General features: G+C 42.1%; 1 protein-coding gene across 1 annotated transcript in view; it reads left to right on the top strand.

Moving 5' to 3' along the window:
- Positions 1-19,165, top strand: part of LOC136872524 (probable G-protein coupled receptor B0563.6) — a 130,331-nt gene that overhangs the window by 100,097 nt on the left and 11,069 nt on the right. The gene's annotated exons all lie outside the window — the stretch shown is intronic.

Here is a 19,165-nt window from a genome sequence, read left to right as displayed (position 1 = left end):
GAAGAGTGCACAACTCCGTACTGGTGCACTAACTGCTCTGGTCTTCATACTCCTCGTGATCGTAACTGTCCGACATATCTGAGTGAGTAGAAGATCCAGGAGATCAAGAGCCTGGATGGTCTTTCCTACCAGAAAGCGCGCCGTAAGTTTAATTCCACGAATATACCTGCCAATAAACTAGACTACAGCATGATAGCTCAGAGTCTCAGTTTCGTCATTTACGACGTCGTTACCCGTGAAGATCGTTGCGCCCAAGGTGGCTGTTGCTCCTGAGAGCAAAGTCGCAAAGAGTAAAAGGTCGAAGTGGGGAGACCACCCAACTTTCGACCATCAAGAAGTTTGTGCCGACTGGGAGACCTAAGCCGGCAGAGCGGGGTGCAGGGCAATTCTTCTCCCCCCTCCCCCCAGAGGTAAGTGAAAGCCATGCCCAAGCCGGCGGAGGCGGCAACGTCCACCAGGGCTGGGAAATTATCTCCCAGCCCGTCTAAACTCGAAAAGAAGGCGGAGAAGGGAAGCGTCCTTATCGGGGCCTCCCGCACTTCTCCTGCGAAGGGAAAACCATGCTCTCCACCTGGAGGGTATGAGTCTGCGCCAGCAGGTACGCCTGCTCCAAAACCTGCGCGCTCCTCTCGTAGGGGGGCATCCCGCCCCCCGAAAGCGCCAAAGTTCTGGGCGTCAGTCCCACCGTCTTTCGATGACGGGATGGACGCCGAGCTGTCATCTACATCTGCCTTCCTGACGTGCGAGTTTATCTTAAGAGGTTCCATGATTATTTTCGTATGTTCTGACCAGCCTCCGACCCTGGTGCTAAGGATTCAAGTATACTTCCTTTATCCCTTTGATTTCTTTCTTCAGGATTGGGAATCATGATATCATCTGCAAGTGAGAGCTTCCATTTTTAAAACAAAGAAGCTCCCTTCGTCTCATTCGCAAGGATATTGGTTCATTTTTCATCCAGGACCTCCGGGAATTTAAGCATTAGGATAGAACCTGTTCAATGTGATAAATAAAAGTGTTGTAGTACAGATCTTGACCGTGAAACGTGGGTAAATGATGACATCAGGATGTAATAACCAATCAGGTATTTGCACCGGTACAATTATCTAGTATTTAATTCATTTTGTTAGATCTGTAATTCTTATTTTCTCTTGTTTCTGATTCTCTTTTACTTTGCTTCGCAAGGATATGGGTTCATTTCACAATCCTATACTCAAAAGACCTCAGTGAAAGTTTCAGCCAGTCAGAGCTCTCCATGGCATTTGCATACAGATGATCATTCGAATTCTATTCCAGCATGTTCTAGATTCATTTCGATGCGCCGAACTTATCAAATAGAAAGTCTTAATGACAAATGAATTGTACCTTTCACTTTGTCAGAAACAATTTTTTCTGCGCTTGTAGGAAGAGGGTTCAAGATTATGTTCACATTTCTTGGCAAACGTTCCTTGATTGACTCCTGTTGTCCTTAGACCTTGATGCTGAGGATCACTGTGTTCCATCTTCATTTCCAATTTAACTTCTAGCTTGATACCAATACCTTGATAGAAAGAGCAAACATGTTTATGTTCAGAAGCATCCACTGTCTCTTCCGCACGTAGTTTGGAACTCGGTGTATTTAGGCGTAAGAACAAACTGTATCTTTTCTTTTTCAGAGCAAGTTATATAAAATGAATAAATCGGCAAAATATTTAGACTACCACTTTGCCGTGGAAAGTAGTTAACAACAAAGACAAGATAACAGTCTCATAAATGATGAGGTCAGGATTTTTCAAACGATCCTTTATTTGAGCCTGGGTAATTGTCCTATATTTAACTACCTTAGTAAGGTCTGTACGTATTAGTTACGTTCGTTTAAGTTTCTCCTCGGGGATATGGATTCATCTGCCAAACATCTACTCCAAAACTTTAATTATAGGTTTCATCTAGTCATAGGTTTTGTGCGTGTTTCTCGATTTGTTTATTCCAGTTCTTATTCATTAGGTTGTGGGCACTTTTCGCGGTGTGGAACTCATGAGAATTAAAACCTTAAGAACTAGTGAATAGTAAGTACATTTCATCCTGTCAGAGCACGTTTATTCGTCGCTTGTGTTAAGATGTGACTAAAATGGAAAGCTCCTGAAGTCCGTCTCTTTTCCATGTGCAATTGGCACTGACGAATGTACCATAACCTGATCATATAAACAGGTAGCAGTTGACCAGCTTTAATATTCTACAGCAGAATTTTGGTGAGGCTGTCTCTCTCCCTCCCTCCCTCAATCTCTCTCTCTCTCTCACTCTCTTTCTCTCTCTCTTTCTTTCTTTCTTTCTTTCTTTCTTTCTTTCTTTTGCGTTTCTTGGTTTGAATTTGGTGGGAAACCCTGAAGTGCTGCCGTTATCTTTGATCAGCTCTGTTCTGTTTATGTTTTACTTCACCAGAATCATAATCAAATTTTAGGACCGATAGCTACGGAATTATGTGTACTAAATAAATCTTACCAGTGAAGGTACCATATTTATGTACCTTCCCTTTTTTTTTCTAAATGTGACAATTTTTGGTTACTTCGTGAACCACGGGCAACGTTTCAGGGTACTAAGAGTTAGGCAACAGTTTGCTGCGGAATAGGACTGATGAATTCGGTAGACTAGGACTATGAAGTTCATTGATGATATAATAGAGAGTAAATATATTTCCGTGTCAGAGTACGAGATATTCTTTTACTATAAGGAAGCAGAAATCCCCAAAACCCCGGGCAATTCGAACCGTGGCGTATAAGTTGGATCACTGTATTTTGCAAGTACTACATTAAATAGCTCTAGGTTCGCGAAGCCCAGTGGTTTTCAGTTCCAAGTCTTTCTACGCGCTTCCCCTTCACCATTTCAAAATGTATTCAACAATCCTTGATTCATTTCTTAATCCGGACTCCATTTCAGATCTTAGATGACGATCAGAGATCCGCTCTATACAGGGACACAATCCGTCAGTAGACTTGACAGAATTCATGGTTCGTGGCGGAAAATCTGAACAGTTTATCGGCCAGTATCTATACAACCTGTATAATTGCAACTTGATTTGAGAGTTAGATGAGAGTTGTCTAAACATAATGACGAGTATCATCCCGGCAGTAATATGACTGAGCTCTAACCTCAGTCATATATGTTGACTTCGCTTTAGTTCCAAAGTATTCACCTCATGTGCTGTTCTGCCTAAAGATTTACAGCGAGAATGGTTCATACCTGCAAAGGCGCTAAGCCACGTGCCAAAACTCAGGGGACTCTTTAGGGATGATCAAATTTCAAAACCCGGGGTTTGTTCCTAGAGAAACGTTCTGTCTCTTATTGTTTCCACGTACCAGACTCCTCTCTTTCATTTTCTTTCTTGAGTTGACTTGGTCACCTCAGTTTGACATTCTCTTATCTTACTCGTGCCTCGCTCATTAGCTGTACACTTTTTATCCCACTTCAGTTGGTGAATATTTATTCTATGTTGACACCGGTGGTGTTAGGATTCCCGCCTTTCAAGGCCCTCTCCTGGTTTTTGGTGATTACAGTATCTTAATTGTTCGAAGGTTCACACGTATTAAAGTTTAATTACAGTTGGCACGGCTCCATTATTTCACTATTTAATCACCTCAAGGGATCTTTCTTCATTCATGTTTGCCCCTGTCATTTGCCAAAAAATCTTATTCTTTTACACATCAGAATGTTTCATTTATTCTCTTGTAATGAACTGGTGTTACCTGGTTTTAAGATATCTTGATGAGATCGTCGTAAATACAAACCCACGAAGTAAGCTCTATTTGAGCGACCCCACGAACCTGCTACGCAGGCGTAGCAGGGGGAGAGGTGATAATCCCACGTGGCGCGTCCCAGGTGGCGGATAGGGGGGTCCTAACCGGCTTGCCGGAGGACTTGAGGGAAATAAAATACCTCTCACGGACCAAACACACTACCCCCTGTGGGTGGGGGACGCAGACGAATAATACACCCACAGTATCCCCTGCCTGTCGTGAGAGGTGGCTAAAAGGGGCAACCAAAGGACGATTGAATTAGAACCATGAAACTACTTTTGATTCGTACCATCATGCGGGGAACACCATGGGTTGCATGTACTTGCGAGTAGTATTACTAAATTGGTACGAAATAGGTTTATGATTAGTTGCAGTAAAAAGCCTGGCCTGGTGGATTCCAGTAGCCGTGCGTTGTACCCATGTGGCAACACCGCGGGTCTGGGCGTAGCCTGTGAGTTGTACCGCTATATGAGCGGCACCGTGGGTCAGCGTTGCCTGTGATTGGTACCCGCTATGTGAGGAACACCACGGGAATACCGGCGCCCGTGACAAGTACACCTAGGTGAGGGGCCTTACCGGTTTGCGTTGGCTATGAGTGCGCCATTGTGTGAGAAACACCATAAGTCTGCGTTCCCTGTACGAATTGCAATACTTGTGAGTAGTACCATTTTGTGGGGACCTCCGTGAGTCTTCGCTACTTTTGATCAGTACCCCAAAAAAACAAATACCATGGTTCTACTTTACTCGCGGCATGTACAATTCTGTGGAGCCTTAGACGTGAATTTAGCACCCCTTCAGACATCAAGCATCATTGTGCTTTATAAATGGTCCCTTGGTCAGTAATACTCTAACTACCTTCTTTTTGAGTCTGATCCACTGTTTTTGTTTGTTTGTTTGTTTGTTTGTTTGATTTTTTTGTAGGGTTCATGTCCATCCATTCATTCTTCATGACATTTTTTATTTTATTTTGGTCAGTGGATGAATTTGAATTTTTTGTTATTTCATTTCGTACCATTAGGGGCCGATAACCTAGATGTTAGGCCCCTTTAAACAACAAGCATCAACATCATCATCATCATCATTTGAGCTATGAAACACATCCCCATCAACATCAGGATATATATATTTCTGCACCATTTCAACAAGAACAAAATGATGTGCTAATTTCAGACTTATTTCAGTTCTTTCTGGAATAATATATCACTCTACAGTACACACAACTCGACAATGGAAATCTACACGAATGTACACGCTTCCTTTTTAATATTATAATTTTAGTAGAAGAAACGTGACACCCACAGAATACCTCAGGTGTTACTTCCTCTGTCCTTATCCATTTTGACGTCTTTTATGTGATCTCCGTTGGTTTGGTCTTCTTTTTTTCCAATTTTCAGTGTTTCTGAAGGACTGGAGAATCGTGCAGTTTCTAATTGTTGATGGCCTACTGTTTGTTTTAACGCTTCCCTCCTTCAAACGGCTTGTCCTCATATTATTCCCATTCAGGGCAGTGTTAAAGGTATGCATTCCACCATCGTGTTGAATCTATCGCAATGAACATTAAAGTCCAATACTTCGAAAAGCAAGTTCGATGTGTAAACTATGTTCAGTGTGTATAGATCATTTTAGGGGATTCCCAAGCAGGTATCTATTCATGACCACAACATAGATTCCTCAAGCTGCGAATCCGAGATGCGATTGATGCGATTAGTTCTGAGAGACACACTATTTTAAATAGAATTATATTCCCAGCATCCATTCTACAATATTTGTACCGAAGACTGAGGCTGAAGCTAAAGCGATTCATTCTCATTTCCAAACGTGTGACCTCGAATTGCTCCTCTCATTATATCGTAGACCAAGATCATTACTACAATATCTAAAAATGAGAATTTTTAGATTTAAGGTGGGAAATATAATACTGCATAGTTATTCTTCCATTTGATTCTGCTCCTGGATATCTTGAATCCCCACTCTGAGATGATGCCTTGATGTTACTCTGGTTTATCGGCTGACGAATATGATCACCGTAAGGACATACTAAGTTGTTTTAGTACTGAACTGAAGAGGGAAAAACACTATATGTGCTACACTAAGACATCGTGAAATGCCCTACATTTCCACATCATTCCAAGTTGGCACCACTGTACAGCTTTTGTCTCCATACTATGCTGGGAAAGCAATTACATTGTTACTGAAAAAGGAGTAAGTAAGGTAACATTGGACTGAAATAACTCCGTGAGGAAAGATTACTTCTATCCAATCTTGTATAAGACGAAATGGATGAAGGAATGCTCAAGCTGATGAACTACTTCCACTTTGCACAAGAAATCCACGCAATTTCCGGAAAGATAAAAGCAGATCTGCTTTCACATTATGGAAGTAATTTGAATTTAAAACCTCGCTGTTGTTTCCTCGAATCATTAAAAGCTTCTAACGTTGTTTAAGGTTAATGAGTGTTCTTTTATATTCTTGTTAAAGATGTGTAGATTATGTTCAAAATGTTGGGAGCATAGGACGACAACTACTGGGCTTAGCTTGGCATTGCTTCCATGTTCTCACTTTCTTATTCCCACGAACCTGCTACGCAGGTGTAGGAGGGGGAGAGGTGATACTCCCACGTGGTGCGTCCCAGTTGGCGGATAGGGGGGTCCTAACCGGCTTGCCGGCGGACTTGAGGGAAATAAAATACCTCTCACGGACCAAACACACTACCCCCTGCGAGTGGGGACGCACATGTAGAATACACCCGCGGTATCCCTTGCCTGTCGTAAGAGGCGACTACAAGGGGCGACCAAGGGACGATTGAATTAGGACCATGAAACTACTCTTGATTCGTACCATCATGCGGGGAACACCATGGGTTGCATGTACTTGCGAGTAGTATCACTAGATTGGTACGAAATAGGTTTGTGATTAGTAGCAGTACTGACCCTGGCCTGGTGGATTCCAGTACCCGTGCGTTGTACCCATGTGAGCAACACCGCGGGTCTGGGCGTAGCTTGTGAGTTGTACCGCTATATGAGCGGCACCGTGGGTCAGCGTTGCCTGTGATTGGTACCCACTATGTAAGGAACACCACGGGAATACCGGCGCCTGTGACTAGTACACCTAGGTGAGGAACCTTATCGGTTTGCGTTGGCTATGAGTGGCGCCATAGTGTGCAATACTTGTGAGTAGTACCATCTTGTGTGGACCACCGTGAGTCTTCCCTACGTTTGATTAGTACCCCAAGATGACAATTACCATTTTTCTACTTTTCTCGCGACATGTAGCATTCTGTGGGGCCTTAGTCGTGGATTTTGCACTCCTGTATACATCAAGCATCATTGTGCTTTATAAATGGTCCCTTGGTCAGTAATACTATTATTCACGACCTTCGTTTTGAGTCTGATCCGCTGTTTTTTGTAGGGTTCATGTCCATCCATTCATTTTTCATGACATTTTTTATTTTATTTTAGTCAGTGGATGAATTTGAATTTTTTGTTATTTCATTTCGTACCATTAGGGGCCGATGACCTCGATATTAGACCCTTTAAACAACAACCATCATCATCATTTTCTTATTCCTTATCTGAACTCAATGTAGCTTTAGTTTTGGAGTCCTCAGGATTCTTTCATTTTTAAATCTACGTGTCCTTCATTTATGTAGCCGAGCTTTGAGAGGCTTATCGCTTTCGTATTTCCCGTGGAAACTCCCTAGGTCAACTCATTTTCTCCCACGTTCTCAAGGATACTATGTTTTTGACGCCTACGGAGTGTTTTATTTTATATCTCTTTGCTATGCCATCGTCGTTACCGCAAAACTCTCCCCAAGTTAGTGCCATAAAGCTCATGTATCACCACCAGCTCCTGTGCTAGACTAAAGTTATGAAGGGCAGCTGGTTAGAAGGATGAGCGATAGGCCGGCTTCTTAAAGTTAGTCTAATATATCCAATGCACAGCGGCTATCTTGCCCCTGCCTCAGTTCCCAAAAGTTAGGTGATAAAACTAATAGGTCATAAGTTAAAAGTTGTGAGCCCCTAAAGTAGCTCTCTAGAGTTCGGTCCATCAGAATACAGTATAGCAGCCCTTGCCTGAGTTCCCGAAATTTTGGCCAGTAAAACTGATATGTCATAAGTAACAAGTTGTGAGTCCTTGAAGCAGCCCTCTAGTTAAGATCTATACGATAGTTATCTTGCATTGTAGTCCTTGCCTGAGTTCCCGAAATTTTGGCCAGTAAAACTGATATGTCATAAGTAACAAGTTGTGAGTCCTTGAGGCAGCCCTCTAGTTAAGATCTATACGATAGTTATCTTGCATTGTAGTCCTTGCCTCATTTCTCGTATTTCAGGCTGATAAAACTGATATGTCATAAGTAACAAGTTGTGAGTCCTTGAAGCAGCCCTCTAGTTAAGATCTATACGATAGTTATCTTGCTTAGTAGCCCTTGCCTCATTTCTCGTATTTCAGGCTGATAAAACTGATATGTCATAAGTAACAAGTTGTGAGTCCTTGAGGCAGCCCTCTACTTAAGATCTATACGATAGTTATCTTGCATTGTAGTCCTTGCCTCATTTCTCGTATTTCAGGCTGATAAAACTGATATGTCATAAGTAACAAGTTGTGAGTCCTTGAAGCAGCCCTCTAGTTAAGATCTATACGATAGTTATCTTGCATTGTAGTCCTTGCCTCATTTCTCGTATTTCAGGCTGATAAAACTGATATGTCATAAGTAACAAGTTGTGAGTCCTTGAAGCAGCCCTCTAGTTAAGATCTATACGATAGTTATCTTGCATTGTAGTCCTTGCCTCATTTCTCGTATTTCAGGCTGATAAAACTGATATGTCATAAGTAACAAGTTGTGAGTCCTTGAGGCAGCCCTCTAGTTAAGATCTATACGATAGTTATCTTGCATTGTAGTCCTTGCCTCATTTCTCGTATTTCAGGCTGATAAAACTGATATGTCATAAGTAACAAGTTGTGAGTCCTTGAAGCAGCCCTCTAGTTAAGATCTATACGATAGTTATCTTGCATTGTAGTCCTTGCCTCATTTCTCGTATTTCAGGCTGATAAAACTGATATGTCATAAGTAACAAGTTGTGAGTCCTTGAAGCAGCCCTCTAGTTAAGATCTATACGATAGTTATCTTGCATTGTAGTCCTTGCCTCATTTCTCGTATTTCAGGCTGATAAAACTGATATGTCATAAGTAACAAGTTGTGAGTCCTTGAGGCAGCCCTCTAGTTAAGATCTATACGATAGTTATCTTGCATTGTAGCCCTTGCCTCATTTCTCGTATTTCAGGCTGATAAAACTGATATGTCATAAGTAACAAGTTGTGAGTCCTTGAAGCAGCCCTCTAGTTAAGATCTATACGATAGTTATCTTGCATTGTAGTCCTTGCCTCATTTCTCGTATTTCAGGCTGATAAAACTGATATGTCATAAGTAACAAGTTGTGAGCCCCTGAGGCAGCCCTCTAGTTAAGATCTATACGATAGTTATCTTGCATTGTAGCCCTTGCCTCATTTCTCGTATTTCAGGCTGATAAAACTGATATGTCATAAGTAACAAGTTGTGAGTCCTTGAGGCAGCCCTCTAGTTAAGATCTATACGATAGTTATCTTGCATTGTAGCCCTTGCCTCATTTCTCGTATTTCAGGCTGATAAAACTGATATGTCATAAGTAACAAGTTGTGAGTCCTTGAAGCAGCCCTCTAGTTAAGATCTATACGATAGTTATCTTGCATTGTAGCCCTTGCCTCATTTCTCGTATTTCAGGCTGATAAAACTGATATGTCATAAGTAACAAGTTGTGAGTCCTTGAAGCAGCCCTCTAGTTAAGATCTATACGATAGTTATCTTGCATTGTAGTCCTTGCCTCATTTCTCGTATTTCAGGCTGATAAAACTGATATGTCATAAGTAACAAGTTGTGAGTCCTTGAGGCAGCCCTCTAGTTAAGATCTATACGATAGTTATCTTGCATTGTAGTCCTTGCCTCATTTCTCGTATTTCAGGCTGATAAAACTGATATGTCATAAGTAACAAGTTGTGAGTCCTTGAGGCAGCCCTCTAGTTAAGATCTATACGATAGTTATCTTGCATTGTAGTCCTTGCCTCATTTCTCGTATTTCAGGCTGATAAAACTGATATGTCATAAGTAACAAGTTGTGAGTCCTTGAGGCAGCCCTCTAGTTAAGATCTATACGATAGTTATCTTGCATAGTAGCCCTTGCCTCATTTCTCGTATTTCAGGCTGATAAAACTAATAGGTTATAAGTTACAAGTTATGAGCCCCTGAGGCGACCCTCCAGTTAAGGTCTATACGAATAGAGTATAGCAGCCATCTTGCATAGCAGCCCGTGCCTCAGTACTCGAATGTTAGGCTGATAAATCTAATAGGTCATAAGTTAAAAGTTGTGAGCCCCTCAGACAGCCCTCTTTTTAAGGTCTATACGAATACAGTATAGCCGCCATATTGCGCAATCGCCCTTAGGAAGTCTCCTTAAGTCCTATTTCTCCCCTGGGCCAGCTTTCTTCACAAGAACTTACGTATAGCCGCCATCTTGCCTCGAAGACTCTAGAATTAGGAAGTTGTACATGGTCGCCATCTTGCCCAATCGTTCCTAGTCCGTCTCCTTAAGTCCTATGTTTTTTTCCCTGGGCCAGCCTTCTCCATAAAAGCCTATGTATAGCCGCCATCTTTCACATTAGCCCCTGCGCCAGCTCCGGCTATTTTTCCCTACTCCCGTCAAGTGTGTAGCACGAATTTTTTTCGGTTCAGAACACAAAGTTTTAATCTCTAGTAATGTCAACATTACAGTAGGCAATTGAGTCTCTTAGAGTTCAAATCTATAACCATGAAATGTTAAAATAAAAAATGCAATGTTCCAAACACTCAAAATTATCAAGGAGGTACTGATTTCATTTTAAAAACCACTATGGTTTATGTGAGCAATACGTTGATATATTTCTGATGAAATCGAGCCTCCTGCGTCGATTGACAGTTTGATATAGAGTGTAGCTTCAATTGTTTAGAAGTTAACATTCTAGCACTTTGAAGACTGATAGCCTTGCCGTTATGGTTCATTTGGGCAATATGTTGACATATATCCGATGAAATAGAGTCTCCTTCATTGATTGACACCTTGATATTATACCGTAACACGGTTCTAAGTTAAAGTCTCCGATGTATGTGGAGTTATGTTACCCGCCGAGCACGCTTCCCCTGCGAGCATGTCAGCTGTGAGCGGCGGGGAAGTGAGACGTCACAACTGGAGAACTTGGTCAAAGTTGTATCACGTCAGACGCGGGAATGTTCTATTCTTTTCCATCATTAATTTCTTCTAAACGAATTAAGATATGAATTTTTTATAATCATGATTCCCAAGTTTCAAGGAGATCTGTCGAAAATTACGGAAGATATTAGCCAATACGATTTCTTGGGGATACGGAATAAATAGGCAGGCATTTCGCTTGTCAAGCCAGTTCACCTTGTACCACAGCCGAGATCGGACGACCGGCTGTTGGGTATTCTGTGGTCACAATGTAAGTCGTCAGTTCGACTCTCTACGAAAGTTTAAGTCCACGTATTACGACGCACTGCAAGACTTGGAATATTTTCAGTGCTGTGTATCTGGTGACAGAAACTGCGTCTCAAAGGAAACGTGAACGGTTGAGGAATATTATTATTTACGAGAACAGTGTGACTGAAACTTACATTTTGTCACCAATACGATGTTACGCTAATATAATTTGATGTTCGCATTTGAATGAGAGTGATTAACCTTACATTGAATACTGAGTGTTCAAACGTGATCATCAGTGATACGTCAAACTGTCCATTATTTTATATTTGATCTTGACAAATAATAAACTGTGCTAATAGTGGAATATAATCTAATATTTTCAGACTGTTCAGGTTATTAAATTTACGGTAGTGAAACATTACAATGCACAGTTGTTCTACCAAAAGTGTTGGGAACATTTTTCAAACTGTACGTCTATGTTACGAACGACTAATATAACTAATCATATTTAACAGTATCGTCGAACTTTGATTCTATTTTACAAGTGTCCAGATTATTAAGTGAGCATAAACTCAATACTGTATTTAAACGATCTAGTGCATTTAACATTCCATAAATATGCCGATAAGACTTGTGTCGAACCCAGGACGGTTCCAGGAAGGACAGTGTTTTCTTTTTCCATTTTGATAGTGAACGGGACTAATTTCACGGAACCTATTCTTTTCATTTGATGTGTGAAGTATTAAAATGGAATACCTTGCTTTCTACATCGTTATTCGAACAATATTATCATACTAAATTTTAAGAAAGTGACCTTTGTTTTACGTGATTAATACATCACAAGTTCAATTTTGAGTTCAATTTAATACATCAGCAATGACTGTGTTCTACTTACTAATCAGTGAAATCCCACTGTGAAGACAATTGAGTGCAGCTTGTGACTTGTTAAAGATCGCTACTAACTACAATCTCATTTGTGCAGACCAATTACTTTGAATCCATTTCATACCCCAGTGCCACGTTACAACTAATACTACGAGTGCTCCTAGACCATCCAGACCTCCGAGATATTCGAGACAGGCTCGGAAGATGTGGCACCATGAGCAAACATTGCTACCCCGCAATGTATCGGGACCAGTTCAACCCCAAGGAGAAGTTCTCATTGTAACTGCTGTGCTGAGGTGATGTTAAATTCTGACTTTATTTCATGAATAAACGTTTAAAAATAATTAGTGTTCCATTATACTTATCTTACTTCCCTCCCCTCTATAACAATTCAGATAAGGACCAGTCATCCCTGGGCCGAGTCTTGTGTTCAGCTAGCCATCGAAACAAACTTTTACGGTTACAATATAGGGTGTAGCTGTAATTGTTTAGAAGTTAACAATTTGGCACTTTGAAGGCTGCTAGCCTTGATGTTTATAAAAAATAATCAATCTGTTTTGATAGAAATTTCGAAGTGAGGATTGATCTTTCGAACGGCACCTTTATATTGATGATCTGATGATGGGAAAAGGGTAAACAATATTTTTGATGATAAACTTTCATGGCTGATAGCCTTGCCGTTATGGTTCATATAGTTAATATGCTGACATATTGCAGATTAAATCTAGCCTCCTGCGTTGACTGACACCTTGATCAATGGTGTAGCTACAATTGCTCGGCGTTAGTCCCATGAGAGTCCTTGTATAGCGGCCATCTCGCTCATTAGTCCCTGCGTCGGCCTTCTATTATGTGACGCCTCTATGCATAAAGTATACGTATTATGCCTTATAGCCGCCATCTTGTTCCAAGTTCATCTCCAAGACCTAAGAGGTAATGCGTGGTCAGCGTAACGTTAGGCCTGGAGTTAGCCCGGGTATCGAACTTGGAAGGTGGTTCGGGGACTTTATTCTTCATTGGGGAATTCTGATTATACGCGAAATCCTGCGGAGCTAAATTCCGGCACCACAGTATTTTTTCTTATTGTGCATGTATATATTGAGTATTCAGTACGAAGGTAGGTTAGGTTCTCCTGCGTGATTTTACCTAAGTCGCAAACTTGTGGAAACAATGAACTTTGTATTCTCTGTTTCAGAAAATAAGTTACTTTCGAACGCTAGTCAACTTGCTCATATAGTAATTGTTTTCCTGAAATGCATTTTCTGTCACGACGTGTTTCTCACTCATACTAAGTCAGTACTTAGTCTTCAAGGGGAAAGAAAAGCTTGGCATCGATTTTTTCTCTTGTAAACTTAAGCTCTTTAGTTTTGAATCCAAGTGAGGTCCAGTTTCGAATCCTAGTCGGGGTGGGAATTTCCCGCAGCACTGTCTCCCTAGTCCCGTGTGCAGCTGTCATATTAGTTCAGCTCTAAGCCCCCGAAGTCACCTTCCGTTATTACCCCCTATGACTAAAGCATACGCATTAAGCTCTTTAGCCGCCATTTTATTCCAAGTTCAACACTAAACTCCCTCAAGTCGCTTTCCAATGTTACGCCCCTATGAATAAAGCATACGTATTAAGCCCTTTAGCCACCATCTTGTTCCAAGTTCAGCTCCAAGCTACCCTAAGTCGCTTGCCAATGTTACGCCCTATGAATAAAGCATACGTCGTACTATGTCTTATAGCCGTCATCTTATTCCAAGTTCAGCTCGATGTTCTGGGAATTTAAGTTAGGTTAACGCCTGGTTAGTGTGAGCCTAAGCCTGCACAATTAACTAGGGTGTAATGTTACGTCCAAGCTGGTGTAAGGAAGGGTAACCGGTTAGGTTAACGCCTGGTCAGCGTGAATCTAAGCCTGCACAATTAGCTAGGGTGTAATGTTACGCACGAGCTGGTGTAAGGAATGGCAGCCAGTTAGGTTAACGCTTGCTCAGCGTGAGCTTAAGCCTACACTGTTATGCTGTTAGCCTCGGCTTCGAACTTATGTCTGCAAGGTTAACGCCCTTAGGCCTGGAGTCGGACCCCGTATTCTGCGAGGTTAAGTCTAGACACATCATGCCTGTTAGGTTAAGCTTACTCTCTCAGCCATAATTACGTTGGCTGTTAGGGTAAACTTGCACGTTTTGGCATCGAACTTAGGTCTTAGGCCTTTCAACCTGGTATCGAATCTCAAACTTGAGTCTGCAACGCCCTGATAAAGTTAAGTCTGGACATGTAGCCAGCGTAAGGTCACGTAAGGTTACGATCGCACTTTTAGCCAAACGCTCTAGTGAGGTCATGGGAGGTTAAGCATGCAATCTTAGTCAGCACATTCCGGGTGGTGGAGGCGAATTGTCAACTTTACACTACTTTGCTCTGACAACAGGCCTTTCTTGATCACTAATATTCTCCAAGGGCCTCTCAAACTGGGAGCATGGGTTCATTGTCAAGGGTCGTTAGCCTAGGCTAGCATTGCTTTCACTTATTTGTGGAAGGTTACTGAGTTTTAACTTTACAACCCTTCCTCCTCTCGTAAATTTCTATTATCGTGTGACAAAGAGAATCATTTATTTTCATGTCCTTCTTATTTAGGCGATACTCTCATCGAAGGTCTGGAACTCTTCCATTGTCTCCTGCACTATGGAAAAGGTGAAAAATATTTCGTTGTATTTTCCCCCAGAACAATAACAATCACCAATCACATGCAAGTCTCACAAAACAGAAGGCCACGTAGAGAATATATGTATAGAAATCACATTAATCTTAACCTAAATCCCTTCTATAATTTAGATAGTGCAAAGGAGAAATTTCTTCTACGAAAGCTATCTAACGCCTGTGGGTAGGGGAATGGCATAAAGTCTCACCATGAAAGGGTGAGTTGACAATCACTTGACTCCTAGCTGAGTAGAGAACTGTTCCCTCTTACTTGAATTATTGCCACCTCTTTTAACATTCTTATCCGATTTCTCTTGCTCTTTACTTGTTATCGTCCGACCCCGACAGAATTAGGGAATTTTTCATTTTCACGTACTTTGTAGCCCTTTACTTTCTTCCTCCAATACCTTCACTTACTTTGAAGGGTTGGGCCAATGTCTGTTTCCTTTTGATTATTAATAAGGGAGATTTCGATGCTTATGAGCTATATCGCAGTCACATTAGTTCCTGTGTATCATGTCGTACGATTTTGTCTCACGAAATTGTTCCTTAGTAAACCTTGTGATTGCGATATTTTTCTTTCCTGTGACCGTTTACGCAACTTAGGAGCTACTAACGTGCACATTTTGAAAGCATTGTATTGATTCACATAGTGGCCACTTTCCCATTTTGGGTTGGTCTCACAGTAGAGCCAAAATAAACAGAATAGGTTTTCCTGGGAACTTAAAAATTTCGGAGAAGCGCGACGCAAAACCGTGATTCAACGCTCTTTATAAGAGGCAAATAAATGGGTAAAACACCCCGTACCCCCACCCATCCACACACGCACACACACCTTTGCTGCTATTTGCTTTACGTCGCACCGACACAGATAGGTCTTATGGCGACGATGGGATGGGAAATGCCTAGGAAGTGGAAGGATGCGGCCGTGGCCTTAATTAAGGTACATCCCCGGCATTTACCTGGTGTGAAAATGGGAAACCACGGAAAACCATCTTCAGGGCTGCCGACAGTGGGGCTCGAACCCACGATCTCCCGATTACTGGATACTGGCCGCACTTAAGCGACTGCAGCTATCGAGCTCGGTCACACACCTTTGAAGTGTGGTGTGGCTTCCTTGGGGCCCCTACGGTACTGCTACTGTTTACTGGTGCAAACCACTACTGTAGGTTTATGGGTTGCAATACACCTACAGTATGGGTAAGCTCTGGGCTTTTGGCTGAGTCTACCTTTGTTTATAGGCTATTTGCTCTTAGTGAGTTCCTCTTTTTGCATCACCTTTTCTGTCCGACCTTTCTTGCTCTACTCTTATTCCTTTCTCCCGAACGGCATTAGATAGACATCTTAGGTCGGTTCGGCCTCCTTTGGTCGACTGTTGCGTCTGGCATTGTTTCCACTTACGCAACGCTTCTCACTTTCAAGTTTCTGTTCGGCCTCCATTGGTCAACTCTTCTTCAATTCCGACCCCGACGAGGCCAAGGGAGTCCTTCATTTCACTCCCTTCCGTGCCCTTTCCGTCCATTTCTCTATGCCTTCATTCGAAAGGACGGACCTCATCTGATTAGTGTTAAGTGAGGATGTTTATCCTGCTGGACTCCCCTTGCAACCACCACTATAACCTCCCTATCGGCCTTAGCGGTGTTAGTTTGGTATTACGGAGTTAACCGTTTACCAACCTTTCTGGACCATTCCCTTCATTTACACGATGTTCCCATTCATCGAGTGGAAGGAAGTAAGTTTCTTACGGGTATTCTTTTTTCAGGATGGTATACACCCTGCGGGTGGAGTATTCGACTATACCCTTCATCTCTGTTAGTAGTGTAGCAAGGGGCATTCTAAAACAATGGGTGCTGAATCAGCATTTTCCCACGAGGTCATTGAACCCTGGCAAGGTCACTGACCTCTAGTACCACGTGCTATTGTTTAAAAACAATACCACATGCTTTTGTTTACAAACATAAGCACGTGTAAGGCGCGGAATTTAAATAAGAGTGCAAGGCTAACCTCACGGACGAATTCTTGGAGGGGCATAACTAAACAGGGCCTAGTTTTTACGGCCAGATGCCCTTCGCGACGTCATATTCGAGGGGATTAACCTCACAGGGTGTTGAGGTGCCCTTCTCGACACCTTCTTGCCAGATCCCCTTCCCAACGCAATCTTGGAGGGGGCTAACCGTACAGCGCATAGTTTTATGGCTAGATGCCCTTACCGACGGCACCTTGCGAGATGCCCTTCCCAACGTCATCTTATTTGCTTGGTGTGAAAATGGGAGACTTTGGAACGCTATCTTGCAAGATGCCCTTCCCGACGCCATCTTGGAGGGGCCTAACCTTACAGCGCATAGTTTTACGGCTAGGTGCTTTTCCCAGCGCCATCTTGCGACATGCCATTCCCAATGCCATCTTATTTGCCTTGTGTGAAAATGGGAACTGTGTAACGCCATCTTGCAAGATGCCCTTCCCGACACCATGGTGGAGGGGTCTAAACTTATAGCGCATGGTTTTATGGCGAGATGCCCTCCCCGACGTTATCTTGTCCGACACCACTTGGAGGGGCACCCCTCCCGGCACCATTCTGGTGGGGCCTAAGCTCATGTCTCCATCCGAGACAAATAACGAGACGTTACAGCGTGAATGTCTTGAAGGAGGTCAGCTTAAGGCTTTACGTCTTCATCCGACGGAGAAATAACGTGACGTCACACCGTGACCTGCTCCTCCTCATGAACAAGTTTAAACATGAAGACAGGGCTCATGCAAACTGTGCAGGTTCTATCCTGTTACAGAGGACCGGAAATGCATTATGCTGTGACCTCTCAAGGCTGTGTATGTCCATAACTCAATACATACGCATATCCGACCATTGTTTCCCTACCTCAACATGATAGGTTGTGGACCCATTATCACCTGTTTCAGTTTGACCTAAAGGGTTTGAGACACTCTGTAGACGACAGAGGTCAGTTTACCCACGGGCGCCATGAACCCGCGCGAAGTTAGACCTAGCCCAATTTTTATAGATGTGGCTGTTGCTTTGTAGTACAGTACAATCCTTCAACGTACAAATTTAGGCCTAGTTCTATTTGTTGTAAATGCAGTTATTGCTTTGTTATATATGTACAACCTTGATCATACACCAATTTAATATGAAAATATTTATATTTTCGTCAGAATGTCAGTTTGATGACGTAAGAGATTTGTTCTCAAAAAGAATCAATGTCTCCAGTTTCCTCATATTTAGCTGTAGGCGTAGACCGTTTCATTCTTTCTACTAAAAACAAAATGCAATACGTGTGTCTTTTCTTCAAACCGTCCAGATTCATATCCACTGTGACTACATAAAAATCGGCTGATTCAGATGATACCAACTCCTAAAAGCGAGAATGAGACGGTTGACCTTAGAATTCCATCCTTCAATAGCATTGTTAGTTCGCTGTCGTCGTTTGCCATGATAATTCCATAGCTCAAGTGCATTTGTGGATGGTGTAGCCACAGGTCGTCGAAATAACCTGAAAACTTTCAAATAAAACGGAAAGAAGTAAAAATTCCTCCTCTCCGCTGCGAAATATGGCACCTAGCTAGTAAACTTAAAAAAAAGTTTGTTTTTAAAGTCCCTGTCACCCATGCAGCTACTTACACTTCTCGGATATTTTGAGACTCACTACCTTATTTATTTCGGCTACACATTTCTTGCGGATAATTTGATACTGTTTGTTGTCAATTTGCAGATCGAAAATTTTGAGACTGCACCGGAGTTGGGGGCTCTAAAACTGCCTGTGTGTCTTGAGGGAGTGACTAGAATGGGCTCCAAACCCAGAAATGTGAGTTAGCGATCACGATGGCTCTTCATTAGTCTGGCTTGGCTTCAACTCACTTGCGCCAGGCTCCTCTTTTTAATCTTCCCTACGCAACATCCCTCGGCGAACTCTGGTTTACTTCCAATCCCGAACTTATATTTGTGAGTGCTGAGATAGTCTTCCATTTTCTCGACGCTGGTGGTCGCTCCCTTTCTTTGACCGATATGTTCATTCATGGAAGCGTGGAACATCTTCTGAATTTTTCATTGTGTCATTGGTAAGACAAGATGGTTGCCCAGTTGTACTTCCTCTCGAGATAATCACCACCACACCATGGACACCTCCATTTATTTTGTCAGTACCCTCATGCTTCTAAGGAAGTGCATCTTCTTTTTCCTATTCTCGTGTAAATTTAGAAGGGTTGGTTATCTAATTATGACTCCTACTCTTCTACCTAAACTTTTCCCGAAGTATTTTCGTTTGTTGATGATCCTTAAACATAATTCCAAGAATTAATTAATACTTTACTGTTGACTAAACATA

Source organism: Anabrus simplex, chromosome 4 (assembly GCF_040414725.1).
Source record: "Anabrus simplex isolate iqAnaSimp1 chromosome 4, ASM4041472v1, whole genome shotgun sequence".
Taxonomy (NCBI): Eukaryota; Metazoa; Arthropoda; class Insecta; order Orthoptera; family Tettigoniidae; genus Anabrus; species Anabrus simplex.
Note: the sequence above shows the minus strand (reverse complement) of the source record. Positions and strands in the feature narration are given on the sequence as shown.